At 36.8% G+C, this 17,867-nt stretch overlaps 1 protein-coding gene across 2 annotated transcripts in view; it reads left to right on the top strand.

Annotated features, from left to right (window-relative positions):
* Positions 1–7,493: 7,493 nt before the first annotated feature.
* The window catches only part of LOC124154164 (potassium channel subfamily K member 18), a 129,490-nt gene continuing 119,116 nt past the window's right edge, over positions 7,494–17,867 (top strand). Inside the window, exons 1-3 of one of the 2 annotated variants that reach the window (XM_046527719.1) lie at positions 7,494–7,677; positions 10,906–10,959; positions 12,219–12,294. The gene's annotated coding sequence lies outside the window, so the exon portion shown is untranslated. The remainder of the gene's footprint in view (positions 7,678–10,905; positions 10,960–12,218; positions 12,295–17,867) is intronic. The other variant, XM_046527720.1, reaches the window with a different exon arrangement.

The raw sequence follows: 17,867 nt of genomic DNA, 5'->3' as shown, positions 1-17,867 counted from the left end.
AAACGTTTTGAAAAACAGGGTATTAAATAATGGGTTTTAAACTAATTTTAAAACCTCTTAATTATCGAAAATTCTTCATTTTTTAACACTTTGACCGCCATGATGTTTTTAGTAGATATGTCCTCTGACGCCATTAGTGTTTTTCATTCCGTTAACTATTCCCGGATCATAAAACATTAAATGTGATTTTGTACTTTTCTTTAAAATAAACATTTATATTCCGACGCCGCAACGATCAAGGCCCATACGTTAGCAAGAGATTCTGGTCACTCCGGCGTCAGAAATCCACTTTGAAACAGTCGCTTGGAGGCCGGTCAGTATGACTGGCGTGGCGTGACAGGAGCCACTCGACTCTGGTCATTATGACCGGCATGGCGGTCAACGTGTCAAAGAAATACTTTGTAAATTCATGATTTTTAAATATTTTCTTTTCTTTTATGAAGGAGAATAATTGTTTTTAAATTTCGGTGGGTGGGGGGGCAGGGCAGGGGGCTGCCCTGCTCTGGCTATGCCACTGGGCTCAGCCAATCATGGCCGACCTCACCTAAGACTGCGGGAACGTTTTTACACGTTTTGTTTTTCTGCGATGGCCATGGAGAGTTAAGCCACATTAGCGATCCCTACAGTGAGGGAAAGTGCACTTGGGCTCTACCCGGGAAGCATTAAAAATTTTGGGAAACTGACAAAGGTAGTCGAGCCAAACGTTGGCCAAATGACCAAACGCTTTTCTGCAGTTAGCATACAAAAACGTTCCTGCAGTCTAAGGGTTAAAGTTAGCCAGGGACACAGTAGTTCTTATGGGTAACATCGGGAAGCTGGCACTCTGACCCAATTTCCTATGAGCAAAGCCTAGCAGGGATCAGAGGATCATCAATTCTTGGAGGTAAGAGAACAAAATAAATATTTGGCTATAAATTATAAACAATGCTGGGTGACATTGTCAGAACCTTAATTTTCCTTTCACAATAATAAAAATGGTTATTTATAGAATTCATCTTTTTCGAAAGGCAAATTTACCTTATCTCCCTGTGCTAAATATGTTATGTAAGTCCTCAGCCAGCCAACAACGAGATGAATATTATAAATTCCATGTGTCATGACTTCAGTTTTCCCTGTTGCCACGGACAAGATTCCCTGACTTTTTCCTGACCTATTTCACATCTCTTGATTACACTTACCTGTAACAACAATTACAGCCATCATGGCTATTTTATCCAGCTTAAGATTATGATTTTCCATCATCATAATTAGCCAATGCCAAAAGATAAATTTGATTCCATTTTCCAGCATAGAGGACGCATATTTCAGTTAAACCATTGTGCTCTGGAACATAATGATGTAAATAAAATACATAAAGGATGGAGTACATGTTCACTTTAATGTTCTCATTTACAACTAATTTTGATGCATTCATGTGTCATCATCGGGCTCTCCTCATGGCTCTAGGTTGCGGGAATTTAATAGTCGGTGTTTTATATACCAGGTATAAAAAACTTCCACATCCAGGAACCATGAGGAGAACCCACAGATAAGGCATGGATGCATAGAAAGTAGATGTACGTGAAAACATTCAAGTGGACATATACTACATCCGTTACATATTTCATTAGCATCATTTAAACATGCCTTGGCCCGGAAAAGGAAAAATAATTAAGGATAACTTGTATGTATGTAGTTGCCATAGGTTATGGAGTGTCCAATCCAAAACTTTTATCTGCTAAACAGATCACCCACTCAAGCACTCAAGGTAAAAGTTCCTGCACAGTTATGGCTAGGCAAGAAAGCTAATCAAGCAAAGTTGAGTGTGTTTGGTTCTCCTACTTAAAACTAAGAATGGCTGGTAAGTTTTATTCAAAGAACATAAAATGTGTTATGTTAGGTTACAGTATACATGATAACAGAGGAATATATAATTTAATATAGAGGATAAGAAAGTCATTGTGGCTAGAAATTTAATATTTGATGAGACAAGAAGAAAATTTTCAGGCAATGAAAAACCAGACTGGCATGAGAATAACGAGAACCAAATGATCATTGACTAATATAGCACAGAAACATGCAAAGTTGAGAGAGAAGGCAGAAGACTTGGAGTCAAGAGAGTTTGGTAATAATCTAAACATAAAATAAGAAAAATGTTAAGAAAATGCACAGCAAGAATTATCTGGTGAGCCAGAAGTCAGGAGGAGATAGCGAGTTAAATGGACCTCAATATTTTAATGTTTATGTCAAGTTAGCATTTATAGCTGAGTATAACTCGTGAAGAGGAATGTATAAAAAATAGCATTGCTAATTATCAGTCATCACAAGTGGAATGTTTAAATCATGAACCACAAGCTACAAGGTACATATGAACTGGTCAATTTTGATGATAAGTTGGTAGGGATGGTAGTCTTTGAATAATTTCAGGCACTAAAAGAAACGAGTACTTCGAATGTTGTGTTGTAATCTGAAGGGATAAGACCACTTAAAAGTAAGTGGAGATCTGCTTCAGAGCATGACTATGAAGAAATGTCAACGTATACAAAGAAAGAATAGTTATTGAAGGATATTCCCACAGGAAAAGCATACATAATATAGAGACTAATGCTCCAGTTGCTAAATGAGCCACTGTTTGGACATTAAATACAGTTATGTAATAAGAAAAATCAGATTTTGAGCCACTAGTTGTTAAGTATGCTTTCCTTAATGGCATATTAAGGAGGATTTATGTATTCATGTGGCTGCCAGGTGTAATTTTATTAGCAAACCATGTCTGTAAATTAATCAAAGCATTATATGGTTTAAAGCAGGTCCTATCAGAATGGATTAGAATATTGGATGAATGCAAGAAAGGTCTAGGATTCAAAGGATGTATTTCAGGTGAGTTTTTACGTTCAGAATTTGGAGCAAAATATTATTTATCTACTTTTGTATGTTGATGATTTCTGACAAGTGATAACCAAGATATAAGCTATTGCCAATAATTATAAAACTAATGTAAGAGTTCATCATCAGAGATATCAGTGATGTTACTTGTTTTCTTTAAGTAGAGTAACTGAAAATGGGATATTTTTCATTCAAGAACACAATGCTCAGATAATAATAAAAGTTTCCATTCCAGAGTACTAAGATAACACAGATTGTACTTGTTAAGTCATGAGAGTCAGAAAGACTGAAACACATTGATGTAAAATATAATTTCATTAAGATCTTCAGAATAATGTACAATAAATAAAGTAATTATTATCAGATCGCTTAAAGGCAGATATAATGTGCCTGCCAGCTGGCAGAGATCTAGATGAAGGATTTTGTACACAGAGAAGGGTTAAATATGTGTCAACTGTAAATGAACTGAAAAATACAAGTAATAAAAATTTGCCCTTGTTAAATGATAGCAATATGGTTAAATATGTAAGATTCAAAAAGTGTATTGTAAATTTGTAATACAATTTTATCAATAAATTTTCTTTCAAATTATATCGGTACAAAAAGAAGCTCAATCTACGTTTGAATATGCTTGCCTTAGTGGCAATTCAAGAGTATTTAAACCAAAGCTAGAAGTGAGCTCCAACATACAATCGGTTGGAACCATTTTTCACTTTTCTATCCGCAAGATAGTTACAAGACAGCGATTTAAAATCAGTTTCTACACTTAGTTATACTTTAGCTATTTCTTAGAATGGATCATAGGTTTTTGGTTAATACCCTCCATCCGCACCGATAACACAATCTACTACCACATAAATATCAAAAATTACATGATGACCCACCTAATTACCAGATTATTAAATAACATCCTGTTGTTATCTTCAAAAATTTCCTTATCTTCATCCTTTTCCTGAAAATTTTGATTGCGCGGTCTGTGTACGAATTATGAAATTCGTTTGTTTTCCATAGCATACTTAGACCATATAAGAACTAGACCCGCCATTCCCCACCCCTACCCATATCTCGCCGTGTGGCCAACATCTCCCCTCCGCTCCCTTCCTTCCCCGCCCACTTTTAATGCGACGTGACGTCACGGTTGGGACGCTCATCGTCGTAGCGCATGGCTACGAATGGGGATTCACTGTATCACTTCGGTATTCTGACCATTTTCTTCGCAATTTGTCAATTAAAAGTACTAATATTTATTGCGTTATGTACGAGAAGTATTCTCTCAGCCATGGTTGGATTGGTGAACTAACAATTAATGAACAGTGGCATTTTTCGGCATTAGCAGCGACGAAAAAATATTGTGGCAGTAAAATGAAGACAAAGCCCTAAGTAAACTTCCGCAGATTTTTTTCTTATCTCGTTAGCGATCTAGCATCATTCGGAACATCGTTATAAAAACATGAAATCTTGCACAAAAATTGTAAACGGGTGGAATTTTAGAGAGGAAAAGGGTCATGGTGTAAAGAATTTGCCGGTCGTCCACGAAGTAACGCGGCAACGCCTTCGCATATAGTAATTTTTAAACGGTCAATTATGCGATGCAAATTGAACTGCGCGCTAGCGCTACTAAAAAGGGATGTCAACAAATAAGAATTCATATTATTTAGGTAAGTAATTTAGTTATTTCATAAATGCATAATTTTTTACTTAGCAGACAGCTCTCGTGTTATTTATATTTTGCGATGGTGGAAAAAGGTCTAGCGCCGGCATTGCAAGTGACACCTACGATTTACGTACGCTACGGAAAATTCTGGGAATAAATAATACCTATTAACATATTTATAATTAGAAAGAAAGAGAGGATTGGATTAAAATAATTTTAAAGATAAATTTGCTTTAAAACAATCAATTATATTTAATTCATTGAATAACTTAATAAATATATTCTTGTAATTTTGTACGTATGTATTTTTTAAAACTCTTTATGACATGATTTTATTTTTTAGATTTTTGTCATAATGCGTAACAAAAGAGGATGAAAATTCAAAGATCATTTAAGAAGTGAATCTCATTTCATTAAAAAAATCCAGGAGCGATTACTTTGTCTAATGTGTGAAATGTAACGGGTAATTTTCTATTTTTCACGGCAGTAGGAATGATATTTCGAAGCACTTGGAGACGCAAGAGCATAAAAGATATTTAAATACTTCTGCATCTTCCTCCAAAATACAGACATTTATAATAAAAACGAAGAAAAGAAACTTGCATCAGCAGAAGGATGTCTTTCCATGCCATTTTTCAGAGTCATTCCTTCAGATCTAAGGCCTGTACATCACAAGTTATCAAATCGGTTTTGCTGCGCACATGATACACAACGCCGTTCAAACAGCTGCTGTTTTGTTGCCCGCAGGTGAGGAAAATATTGTCATTAAAATATATTTCTATTTCTACATTACACTGTGCGTCTTCAAATGCTGAAAGAATTTTGTGAAACTGCGGAAGTCGCATGTATAAGAAAATACTTGGTTACTGTAAAACGCGCTAGTTATCTCTTTCGTCAGCAGTAGATAGAATTTTTAAATTATACCACACCATGAATTCCTACTTTCTATATCAGGCTTAATGTCCTAGAATTGTAGAGGAGAGTTTTGAAAAAGAATCCTCAAATTTAGCTAGAGTTTAAAAACAATCAATCACCTTTTTTTAAAATGCTATTGAAGTTATTGAGGGTGATAAAATTTTGGTAATCGAAGTAGCGAATGAAGTTTAAAATATCTGAATCAAAAGCGGTCAGAAAGTCAAAGCGGTCGACTAAAATCTCTATGACTTTGACCCCCATTATGACTTTCGGAGGTCAAAATAAATTGTTGTACGATGAATGAACTGCGTAACCGACTTTGGCACCGTTCAAAACCTATGGTTTGACACGTTGGTTGTCATGATGGCCAGACATTTAACTCTATGAACTTTGACCCCCATTGAGACCTCGGTGGTCAAAAAATCAACAATACGGATCTATTAACTGAAAAATCGACTTTGGCACCCTTCAAAACATATGGTTCGAAACCTGTGTGTCACGATGGCCGGACGTTTACCTCTATGGCCTTTGACCTCCGTATTAACCTTGGAGGTCAATTAGTGAATAATACGGGTATTTGGACAATACCAATGACTTGGGTGCCCTATAAAATCCATGGATCGACACCTTTGTTGGTATATGCTATTCTTTTTGCCACCCTTATGACCTTGACGGTGACCTTACTGGGTCAACGGCTGAATTTTCGTAAATGAAAGTGTTTTTTCGGGTTTCTTGTGTCCGAAAACCCAAGAATTAACATTTTGGTCAATGAAATTCAGACATTTTTCAAGCTCGATTTTTTACATTAAAACCACATAAGGCAAATTAAAATTTTTGGTTTGGACCCACATTGTGAGGTCAAAAGGTCAAAATTGTAAAATTTTGCTTAAACTCAACAAAACTTAGGACCTTTCCCCGTATAAGTGTGCCAATTCTCATGAGTATTGCTCGATGCAAAGTTACTAAAATTACGGGTTAAAAATGACACACGACCGTTGGGACAGTCTTAATATTCATTTTCTAGGAATGTCACCGTTAGGTTAATCTACTATTAATAAGTAATATTTCTAAAATAATTTTGCCTTTTTATGGACCCCTCCCTTCATCCTATATGAGATATCGTAGGATTTTACTCCTCGCCTTCTTTCTAATCTCACGTAGGATTTTTCAAAATGCGTATTTTCAGTGTAATTACGTTAATCTAGGCTTCATTGTGTTTAAAATTGTGCTTCAAATAAAACGATTTGTTTATTATTTTTATTGAAGACTACCGAGATCGCAATAAACTGGTTTTTGCGGAAATAATTACGTGATACTTTCCAGAACCCCTTCTTTTAACCTAGAGGGGGTGAAGCCATGGTCTTGGGGGAGGAAAGCCATGGTCTAGGGGGGGAAGCCATGATCTAGGAGGGGGGGGGGCAAGCCAAGTTGTGACATTTTAGCATGGAAAAGATGAATGAAACCAACATTATAAGAACATTATAACAGCGCTTTATTAGTTTATGAGATTATTTCATTGAAAAAATAGTTTTATTTCAGTTACTTAACTTATACTAATACATATCATTTTTCGTTCATGGTTTGAAGAAAATTTGTTGAATACTTTCGTTTTAATTCAGTACTGATTTTGCTTAAAGACTTTTGCGATTTTTGCTTCTAGGGGGACAGCTGCTCCCCCTGCCCTTCGCTGGGTACGCTCATGTTTACATATGACATTCTTAATCAATTTATTTAATACGATCGCTTCTCGCTTTATCTTGATTTACTTAGCTTTTTGCGCACAGTCAATGTTATAAAATGCCTTAGTTCATCGTAAAAATATATTTATTAAGTGAATAATCATTTTGCGTGCCCAATATCGTCACTTTTCAGCGACTTTGCAGCGGATGAGCGTTAAAATATCTCAAGCGCGCATACGGAATATCGTCTGCAGTCCCAACCGTGACGTCACGCTCCCTCATCCCACCCACTTCCACGCCGTGCGATGTTGGCCACAGCGTTCCGCCCGAATGGCAGGTCTACTTACTTAAATGGTCTAAGATAGCATACGAATTTGAATATGATGCTTTTGTAATAGATACAATTGGATGCGTATTGTGTTGTGTTTTACCATTTTGTGGTGTTATGGTGTCTTTCTTCGATTAGGAGTGTATGCATCAGCATATAATAACCTGTTTTTGACTTCAATACGTGTTACATACTCGAATTTTCTTCCTTAACAGTGAAATACTTTGCAACTTCATGTAAGTACCATAATGACATACCTGTTGCTATTGCTATGCTTCATTCTTATGACTCTTATGTTGCTTTATTCCACGCTCTTAATTTGCTTCTTACATTTGCCTTTAAATTTTTGTATTGAGATTTAATCAATTTCTTTTTCATTATGCGGAGGAAAATTTGACGATAAAAATGTCAGTCCCATTTTTAGCTTCGCTGTCGATTGTGAAAGACAATTATTCCCCTATAAATGCGTCGGTAAAGTTTTAAGACCAAAGATTCGTCATAATGCAAGAATTACTGATGAAAATTGACGCGTCAATGCTGAATATTAACTTTTTATAATTTTTGTTTCCCCATTACCATTGTAACCGCATATTCTATTCAATTTACGTTCATAGTTTTAACCTTATAATACTTTCCTTGTTAGTCTTTCAGGTAAAGAATAATTTCAGCCTCTTTACATAGGCTTGTCATTCAAAATTTTTACTCTATTGGTGTAAGGTGGCCAATGTTTTTATTACTTCAAGGCGAATTTGAGTTAAAATAATGTGTGAGATTTACGTAAATGTGTAACTGATGTATGTCTGCGATTAAATAAAAAAAACTGCGTCAATAATGAAGGATCTAAGGTTTTCCCGGCGAATAGATTGGAGGAAGAGTTCTCGGGTTTCCTACGGGGTCCAAGGGTTTCTCAGCACAGACGTTTCGAAGTCTGCCATCGTCTTCATGGTGAACCCTTCACCCTGAAGATGCTGAAAAACCCTTGGTCCCGGCTGGAAACCCGAAAACTCTTCCTCCACTGCATCAGTTGTTGACTTAATGAATTTTTTAAGTTTCTGTACTCCTTTTCCAAAATTATGTACTTTCATACATCAATTGCCAATGAAGACCAATTTGGTGAAAGCCAGCCGGAAGGTCACTTTATCAGTTTTTCTATTTCCAATAATAACATATTTTTTTTAATTCAAAAGTTCCCCCATTTTAAATTCTGTCGCCTGTTCTTAATTGTGGTTTGTTTTATTCTCAAGAAAGTAAAGCACAGTCAGTCTTATATCTGCGGACTAGCTGCCTAAAGGATACAACCAGTGGCAAAGCTAGACTCAGAGCAGATAAATAGACACACCTCTCATCCAGCCCCAGGAAATTGATACGTATATTCAAAAGTAATTCAGCATGCTCATGATACCCTATTAATAATATTGTGTTCAAAAACATCATCATCTCTGATCAACAATCTTAAGATTGATTTGAAGTAGATCTTCACTCAGTTTGCCTATTAGCTAATCTTTTCACTGACTGGCTACTTTTTTTCTTTCACGTCCTTCCTGTTCCATTTTTTTTATTCAGGCTGTTCCTTTTCCATTCTCACCATCCACCTGTCTATTAAAGATTGTCTTGCCCCCCAATATGGCCAGTCAATTTTTCTGTCTTCTTCTTAAAATTTTCATGAGTCTCCTTTTCTTTCTTACTAACTTGTGACTTTCCCATCGCTCACTTGATCAATCCTTTTGATTTTCTACACTACTGTGGCACCACATTTCAAACGTCTCCACCCTTGATTTCTGTGCCACTGTCAGGATTGGGTAACATTAAAGGTATTATAAGACTTGATGCTTTCCTGGCAAACGGTGTGGATAAATGCTTTGCAGGATTTCCACCAAGTGAGCTGTTCTATTGGAGCCAACGTTACAATGGCTAACTCTGCCATCGTCCTCAGGGTTGAGTGATCCTCATCGTCCTCAGGATACTCAATGCCCCACTTCAGGGGACTCCCCACTCTTCTTCCACCAATGCTGCCTTTAAGTATTCCAAGGAAAACGCTTTCAGAGTAGAGAATTTATTTCGGCTGTTGTTTCAGCCTTTATTTGATCTCTGGTCTGAAATGTCAGCTCTAATAGAGCAGTTCACCTGGAGGGAATCCTGTGAAACATTCATCCACAACATTAAGGGTAGACTACTAGTAAAGGTTTGTTTAGATGGAACAGATCACCCCAGCTTTTCCCGCTGCTTTAATTGAATTTTCTCCATTCCAGCAAAAGGCCTATTCTTTTTTTCTATCCATGAATCCTTTTTTTTCCCTCCTTTCTTGCTTACTCTACAACTTTCACCTTTTCCTGTAATTTATATGCCTGCAACGTTAATTAGATAAGAACTTAGCCCTTGCATTTTTCACGATTTATTTGGAATACATACCCAATCCTACTGATTTCAATACTACTTTGTCATTTTCAAGGGGTTCTCTTTGTACACTTATGACCCTATGGGAGAGTACCCTTGAAAATGATACGAGAGTGTTGAAACCAGTAGGGTTTGTTATTACAAATAAAGTGTGAAAAATGCAATGGTACCAACACGTTATGTTGTTATCTAATCATCTTTGAAAAATGCATCAGTTAAGTTTTTATCTTATCACATCACTTTTTTACAAATATCACCTGACTTGATCCAACTTATCTGAAAAGTTATTGGATTTGAGCTACACACAGTGAATCTTCAGAATATTTTGAAGATTTACTGTGTAGCTCAAATACAAGGTCTATTAGGCAAGTATCAGACTTTTGATAAGGGAAAAAATACTTCATGGGACTCCCCACTCCACTTCCACCAGTTCTGTCTCTAAGTATTCCGAGGAGAACTCTTTCAGGGTAGAGAATATATCTCAGCTGTTGTTTCAGCCATTATTTGCTCTCTTGTCTGAAATTGCATTCCTTTCAATAGTCTCTTGCGTTATAGAAACAGCCAAAGTCAGCCAAGTAAGAAGCCTATTGAACCACAGGAGTGTGGTTTTTTTTGCCTAAAAGAGGAAATTCAAATGCAAGGAAAGTACAAACCTTGCTATAACACTTGCAATGTGAGCCTATTTGGTCTAGGTGACATCGAATACTTCCACTGTGACAACTGGGATTTGGTTTTCTGGTCATCCCCTCATACCCAGGACTCATCACGAGTGATTATGGAGTTTATGAAGTTGAGGTCACTGTTTGTAGAGTCCAGTATGCCATGTGAGATTTCAACACAAAGCTGCTTTTAATCTGCCTTCAGCATCTTGATCAAAAATTTTGCTGTAATTCCCTTAATTGCCGATTCTTTGATTCCAATGGAAAGCACAATTGACAGCCAACAAAAGCACAACAATAATGACTGTGTATTTTGAATGTAAACAATTGAAAATTTTTCTTCTTTTTAGGAATTTTTTTCTTCTTAGGAGGAGTGAATTTATTTTTTATATGTTTTACTTTTCCTTTTAGGACTACCCTGAGAAATGACGACAGGTATTCCCAAAGTGACGATTTTCCTTATCAGTAAGTCTCATTGTGTTGCAACCCTCATCATCCCATTCATTCAATCTTGTTGACTTGGAGGTTATCTAAGTTCCTCAGTAATTGAAACTACATTTCTTTGTGAAATAAACCAAAATGAAAGGGTTAAATGAAAAAATTTCGTTATTCGTGACTGCTGAAAATTCTTTGTTTTTAAAAGGCTCTACACACATTGAATGTGGCTTCATAAAAAAGGAAATTTTCCGCAAGAATTCTCGTAAGCAATATTAGCCATGAAATCATCCATGGGTATCCCCATTAATGAACTTGATCTTTCTTCTGGCCCTCCTTTTATTTTCTTGATGTCATTATTTCAAATACAGTCCACTCCCGATTATCCGGGCTAATGTTGGGGAGGGACGGCACGAATAATCGGAAAACACGGGTCACCCAAACTTCACATTAATGTCTTGTAATGTTTATAATTTACATAAAACAAGCAATATATTATTATTCATGCCATTATTCTGTTATCTTAAAGTGCTTCCCGGACTCGTTGAGAGCTTTATTCGCCAGTTCGCGATCAATTTAGCGGCATGATTGAAATCGTATTATTAATGCTCCATGTAAGGCCTGTTTTCGAAAACCACACATCCGTGGCTGTGTGATCACGGATACGGATAAGTTGTATAAAAAATGTTGGAAACTACACTGTCAAGCACTACGCCACGTAGTCGCGTTTCCCACAAGTTGCCCCGGTTGCAACTGCTGAGGGACGTGTATCCGTGATGACGGAGCGTGGTCGCGCGCTGCGAGGCCTGGAAAACACGTACACGGTGCTCCCGTGAATACAGCTAGCGCGCGATCGCTTCCGTTATATGAAAGGGGATTTTAGCGGAAATAATAAGCCCCAATGTATCCTAGCATTAATGCAGTGATTCCGATGATTTTGCGTCCGATTTTATTTTTTTATGAAGATTGCGGAAAATATTGAGCGAGAGTGAAAATCATGCACGGATAAGCCACAGCACGGATATACCGTAGCATGGATATACCGCAGCCGGATAATCGGGAGTCTGCTGTACATATTTAAACTTTCAAAAGTTTTTGTTGTAACTGCCAGCATACCTGACCAGCAAGTGGGAGATCTAGTTTCAGGTCCCTGCTCAGCCAAATGATTTTTCAAGACAAATTTCACTCATCGTGTTTACAAATTATAATATTAAGCCTCAGAAATATTTCAAATATGATACACTATAAATTTGTCATGTAATTTATTATTGAAATTTGTATAATTTCAGGTTTTTTTCAATACTCCTGTGTCTGTAGCTGAGGCTATTTCTTCATTGATTGTACCTGAAGTTTGGGTCACCAGAGGTGGGTGATTATTGTTTGATTTCTTAACAGGTTAATGTAGGTTCTTAAATTATTCAGTTTGTTATTGAAGGTGATGAAACGAGTAATAAGCTGGGTGTAGTTATTTTCCAACAAAATATGACAGAAAATGTAAAAAGGAAACTGTTTCATTCAGCAACATTAAATTTGGAGGAAATTATAATAATTTAAAACTTACATTTTAATACTTTAATTGAAGCTTTCGAGGGATCATTGATCATAAATAGACTTATTTTTTGAGTGTTTTCCACATATTTTGAATTCCAGATTTTAAATGGCTCTACACGTATTAATTATGGCTTTTAAAAATTGAAAAAAACACAGGGTTTTCAGGAGGGAAAACTTCATTCAAAGTGTTACTAAAATAGGTTAAAAAAAAACACCTAAGACCAAATTTTATTTATGATATGTATTTTCATGTACTCATGAAGCCCCTCCTGACATATACCAATTGACATTATTACACTAGAAAGATAGCCACCTTGGTAAAAGCAACTGTCTGTTGTAAATGGCAACACTTATTTATAGGGGGCTGAAGGGGCTTTTTTAGTGGTTGATGAAAGGAAGAGGAGATAGCATCTCTTCCCCCTCCATAATTTCTGGAAATATTGGAAAGTTGTTAAACTTTTAGGTGGCTCTTCACTGAAAGTTTTTCCCCTCGGCTTATTGTTGACGTGGAAATTTCATTTTCGCAAAAAGATGTCTTCATTTGATGCATGCACCAGGCACTTCAATGTTCGTTCTATCTGAAAATTTTAAATTGTTTCATTCATTGGTGTAACTGCTTTTTCTTTACTTAATAGCTTTATCTCAGTTTATTCTAAGAAGTACTAATTATTTTTATTTATACTTATATATATATGTAGCTAAAAATGTGCTGTATTCCACTGGAGATATGAAGTAATTCTGGTATTATGAAGTTTTTAGATTAATTATAAATCACTTTCAAATTTGTGCTGATTTTGGAGATCATCAGAAAATATAACATTTAAATCTATGTGCAAAATACTGGGAGACTTGTGACAAAAACTTTTGCCATTGTGGAAAGAGCATAGACTCATTATTCCAAGCATATCATAATACATTGGATAACCCATCAGCTTATAAAATCCCACAGATTACTACCTTTTATCGCTATGCTGATTAGGCTCCAATAGGACTTCAAGGTCAGTGCCAGAATCAGTGGCAAAGTGGCATAAACTAGGATTTCTGTGTTGAAGATCACAATGTAGGCCATCCCCTCTTCAATCCATTTTGAATCTTCTTAGTTCTCCATGATCCTAGTAATAAAGCTTCTGTCTCTATCACAATTTCCCTTTTGGCCAGTCTACCTCTTAGTCACCTAGTTTTCTGCAAACTTCAGCTTTTCAATCATGAACTTAAGTGATTGACAAATTTCACGAATGTATAACATCATTCAGTGGTAAGTAATCAGTGTTCCAAAGAGCATGTTGCATGCAATAGGTGCACCAATCGCTGTCTTATTGTCTTCATGTTACAGTATGCTAGACATTAAGCCTCGAAGTATCATGGCAAAGACCATGTAATTCAAAAAATCCTATGCTCTCTGGTTATTGTGTAACTGCACTCTTTACTTCTGCGATCTTCTTTACAATGTAACATTTTCCATGCTCATGACTCTCAAATATTCATCGTGTCGAAGCACAGGATTATTTTTTCTTCCGTGATCAAAGCGGTACGCCCGCAAAAAATTACACCCAAAATTCCCCATTGACATACGGTTTCTCGTTTGAGAGCCAGAGTAAAACAGTACTGACCCTGGACTTGGGTTAATGGCCTTTCATCCATTCATAATATTGTTTCTACAATCCCATCGTAAGTGGCGTGCAGGTTAATTAAGCCGATGTCCCATGGTCAAATTTGCATCAAATTTTGATACAACTGACGTGCACCGTCTCCCACGGTCAAAATTTCATCTAAAGAGCTTTTGGTCCTATCATTTGGACCAAACTTAGTTTTGTTCAAATAGATAGGACAGGTTCTAAATTCTCATCCAATTGGATGAAACCAACCAATCGCAGGGCCTTTGACAAAAAAGCATTGCCAAGCGCTGACATACAGGCCATGCAGGTTAAACTTATTTTCCTCTGCATGAGCATTATAATTAATAAATATTAAAATAAATTCAGAGGTAAGGAAAGAATGGGATAGGGACATATAGTAGAAAAAGGACTAGGACAATGGTGCTTTGGCCAAAAAGCCAGAAATCGGAGGGTATAAATTCTACCTGACTTATATTTTATGCAAACACAAAAATAAACTTTGTTGTATTTCACACAGTATGCATTAAAAATCCAACCATTTTCCACCTTTTCAGGTAATGATCATTATTGTTCACCTCTTGATAAGACCTGAAAAGGTCGAAACCAGTGGAGTTTTTTCATAAATACTATATAGAATACATACTAAAAGGTTCAGTTTTGAATCTATAACGTCACCTTACAGCGAAGTGAACTCACAAAATATTATTTCAAATATCAATACTTTGATAAATGAAATGTTCCTCGATGAGGTAAATAACATAAAAATATAAATATATACTAAGATCATAATCGTCTATTTCATCGCCTGGTGTGGTTATAAAAGTAAAAATGAGCAAAAATTGGCCTCGATAGGCGATGTAAACTCTCAACTAGGAAATCCATAATAATGAGTTCATGTTTAATAAGAAGGAAGCGATCAATTAGACTTGCAATACAAGGAGTGGTGTTTTGGAAAGAATAAAAGATTTACTTAAGGTATCAAGGCCGAATTCTACAGGTTAGTTTTGTGGAGGGCATGCGATTCCAAGCGAGCGAGCAGCTGGAGAAGTGAATACCTGTGAAACCCTACAGCTGCCCGTTTCAATCTCTATGATTATAGGATAAGGACCTTATTTTAGCAACTGCTCGATTAGGAGAGAAAAAAATGTGATTTCAATGCATGTTTACAGCACTATTCATAACATCATTTCAACTACAATGTCCATCATTTATTAATAACATTTTCCCTGCGTGAATAAACTGCCTCTGTTTGTATCCTGGCGTTTTATTCTGCCCTCAACCTTGCTGATAAGGGACGTGAAAATATCCTCACTCATCATGAATTAATGTCGATAATATACTGGAACTTCGGCAAGCAACTCCTTCTCCAACATGGTTATCATGCTTATTCCAAAGTTTTTATATCCTGTTTCTGGCCAAGGCCAAGTCCAACTCTCCCCCCGTTTTCTTTTTTCCACTCTTTAATTTCTCTCTCAGACAATCTCAGACAATTTCAACTCCTAGAAAAGACAGAATCCTCCACTTCACAAGCTTCCACATTTGTTTACATAAATATCATGTTTTCCATCTTTTGGTCCGAACAAGATGGATCGTGGGAGACCCCCATTCAGTTGCATACAAATTTTTGCATCAAAATTTTTGGTCCAAAAATTTGGATGCCAATTGGACCGTTGGACACCGGCTTTATAGTGTGGCCAGGTGAGGATTAAGGTTGTTGCTTTGGCATGAGGCAGGGGGTGCTATATCTGATACTTTCCATAATGCGGCGGTTATATGCTATACCTCTCAGGAATTCCGCATCGGCTTAAAAACAATTGGCTTTTATATTTTCTCCAATTATCTTGAAACATAAATTGTCGAGCTTGTGAATTAAAATCTTGATCTGTGGCGCTACCATAATGATTCTCCTGATTAATGATTCCTTTCCTATTTTTCCCCGAATTTCCAAATTTTAACTTACTTTGCTCCATAAAGTCATCGATCTCATTCTTTATATTTGCGTTAATATTTAGTATGATTTGTTATTTAGTAAATTTGTAGTATTTGTCTTACTGCAAATTTTCGTCACAGGGAACGATTTAAAACAAAAAGCTAAGGTAATGGCTCGTAGTATACATGAAGAAATAGTTATATAATCGAGAATATTTGCAAAATAGGGTGGTTTCCTAATATTTTTTAATGCCTAAATCGAAATGTTATTACTCCTGGAGCACGCATTTCACGCTTTTAAATTTTCGAATGACAATATCTATTTTTCGCGATTAAACGAATAGTGAAAAATTTCAAGCGCGCGAAAACGCGACGGCTAAGTAGGAATGCTGAGAAAAGTCCGTGTGACGTATTTCTGGTTCCAGCTGTCGCCGTGTGAGGTTGACCTTGGGGCCAGGCTTGAGTGCTGATACGACGCAGGCTGCTAGCAGGTAGCTGAGTACCCCGCTAGCAGGTAGCGCTTGGCTTAAATAAGGATTATTATTCCTCTGTCAAACGGAGGAAACTTTCCAAACTTAGGTATTTATAATGTGTGATTATTAAGAGATGTTTCCCTGAGCTCTGTGTCTCATGCATGCGTTAGTAATCTCGGACAATGTAAAATTCCTATTTACTCGTATGGAAACTAGGTCCCTGTGACGTCACGTGGAGTGGAATCGCATGGGCGCCAATCTTGTCTTTTTCAAATAAGGTTAAAATTGACCATTGCCATTCGTCTAAACTGGGATTTCTAAAACCAAATAATTTGTATATTATGAATACACTAATGGTGGGTAACGAATAGCAATCAATGCATTTCGTTTTCTTTGATGAAGGAAACTACCATTCGGGGGGAAATAGGAAAGAAATCATAAATCAGGAGAGTCATTAAGGTGGCTCCCCAATGCAAGCTTTTATTTCACCAGTTCTACAGTATGTTTAAAGATAATTGGAGGCATTATTAAAGCCGATTATTCATAATCCGACGCATAATTGCTGAGAGGTATATCATACAACCGAGGCGCCGCAGAAAGTAGCAGCCTCCCCTCCTAAAGCAACGGCATTACGAATTCATTCACTCGTAATCCTCACCTGGCCACCATATGACTAGCTTGCACGCTACTTACGGGCGGGATTGTATAGCTACAATATTATGAATGGATGACAGGCTTCACCCAAATCCGGGCCCAGTATAGTTTTACTCTGGCGCTCATACTAGAACCGGTGCGTTTATTTTCTTATGGTATAGTTTTTTTTAGAGTCATCCGATAGCTATCCAAAGGTGTAGAGATACCCGGCGTCGGTACTAGCCTGCTCGTAACGAATTGGGGATCACCACGGCTTAATGTCCCATCCGATGGACGATGTGTTGTACATGCTTCAAGTGCCCTGAACTCTAGCCGGGATTGGACTTCCTCTGGAAAATCTTCGCCACCGCCAGGATTAGAACGCCAATTCTCTGCGTGGCTCACTACCTCGATTTATCATAATTCGATGATAGTTCATAATTTTCATAGTGTTATGAATTTCCTCTCCTAATTAATCCTGAATTTCCGTTTTTTATCGAAGGTTTTTTATCCTCATTCTCGTAGTTCTCGCTGATCCATTTTGATTCTATGAGTCATTAATGGAAACGAAAGAGAGGTATGAAATGCGAATAAATAACCGAAAAAAGAAACGGTATTCGATGTGAATTAGTTTCTCCAAGGTTTATGCGTCCTCCGCCCATGTTTTCTGTGTAAAGTGTAATTAAAAGATATGTTACTCGAAAAGATGGGCTACGAAAACGACCAATCAAATAGC

This window comes from Ischnura elegans, chromosome 2, assembly GCF_921293095.1.
Source record: "Ischnura elegans chromosome 2, ioIscEleg1.1, whole genome shotgun sequence".
Lineage (NCBI taxonomy): Eukaryota > Metazoa > Arthropoda > Insecta > Odonata > Coenagrionidae > Ischnura > Ischnura elegans.
This window is presented reverse-complemented; position numbering and strand designations above follow the sequence as displayed.